The 1,502-nt window shown below is 40.5% G+C and overlaps 1 pseudogene; it reads left to right on the plus strand.

The window, feature by feature from the left end:
- The first annotated feature begins 900 nt into the window (after positions 1-900).
- Positions 901-1,320, plus strand: LOC102838351 (annotated as a pseudogene).
- Positions 1,321-1,502: the final 182 nt, after the last annotated feature.

Genomic DNA, 1,502 nt, shown 5'->3' on the forward strand with positions numbered 1-1,502 from the left:
ATTATTAATGGATGTTTACATCTGTTAGTCTTCATTTTGAGTTGTGTTCCACCAGCCAATGAAGGTACTAAAGGCTTTACACCATTCGCACCATCACGATCAACTCTACTCTGAGGAGGTAACTTTTCTCCAGTCGTATTTTGAGTGCCTTCCAACCTGATGGGCTCATCTTCCAGCACTATATCTAACAATATTCTGGTGCTTCTGAATATTTAGTCACTGAAACGTTATGAATATCAGCGGAACACTGTTAGATAACACTAGAATATTCAATATTGAAACATGATAAATAACACTAAGACAGACTAGGAAGCTCAGTTGAAACCTGTCCACCATGGGAGACCCCACTGGTATATAAACTACCAGTGGCATAGCTTCCAGAATCACATCAACATGCAAGGCACCATAGTATGGCAAATTTACAGAAAAGAATAATTAATCAATCACAAAAGGACAAATATTGTATGAGACCACTATTTCAAAAATTCAAGAAAATGAGTAGGAAAATACAGGTGCAACATTTCGGAACCAGTTCCAGAGAAAAACAGGTATATCTGATTGCTCAAGCACACCATCATTTGAAAAGATTGCCCCTGTCTCTGCAAATTCTGCAAATGCTTTATTGCTGAGCCTATAGGTCCTAACTCCTCAGTAGAAAGAGAACCAACTGAAGGAATGAGGAAGAGGCTCCAGGAATATTGTCATTTCTGGGAACACCCTTCATCAGAAGAGGAGATTTCTGAACAGTTAACTCAGGAGACTCAAAAGCAGAGCATACTAGTTGCTGGTTGTTTGCTGAAAACAAAAGAAAATGATGGTGATCCACAAATCACTGACATTGGATGGCAAGGCTGTGAAGTCAACTAGGTAGAGTGGCAGCTCCTGGCCCCTACTCAGAAGGCCCTGTACCAGGATGTGATGCTGGAGAACTACAGCCACCTGGTGTCTGTGCAGTACCAGCTGAGCAAACCAGATGCACTCTCCAGGTTGGAACAAGGAGAACCACCCTGGACTCTAGAAGATGGGCTCCACAGTTGAACCTTTTCAGAAAACCAGAAAGTTAATGATCATCTGCTGGGGCCCCTGCAACATGACAGTGGGGTAAATATAGAGGAACAGTGCTGGGAAGTTAATGAATTTGAAAACACTGTTCATCAGGACAAAAATCATTTTGCTATAAGGCAAGATCATAGAATGTTAGACTTACGTGGTAAAGCGGTGAAATCAATTTTAACATTAATCAATCAGAGAAGATATGAAATAACGAATTCTGCAAAGTTTAATAGAAATGAAGAAAACTTTTTTCCATACCAACCATGAGCAATTTCCTACTGAATTTAAATACCATGGGAGTAAAAAATCCAACAACATGATGTTCCAACTCATGAAGCATCAGGAAACTTTCAAGGCAAAGAAAGCACATGTGTGTAGTGAATGTGGGAAAGCCTTCTTCTGGAAGTCTGTGCTCATGAACCACCAGATGCTGCATACAGGAGAGAAAC

The sequence above is a fragment of the Chrysochloris asiatica genome, unplaced genomic scaffold, assembly GCF_000296735.1.
Source record: "Chrysochloris asiatica unplaced genomic scaffold, ChrAsi1.0 scaffold00064, whole genome shotgun sequence".
In the NCBI taxonomy this organism is placed as follows: Eukaryota; Metazoa; Chordata; class Mammalia; order Afrosoricida; family Chrysochloridae; genus Chrysochloris; species Chrysochloris asiatica.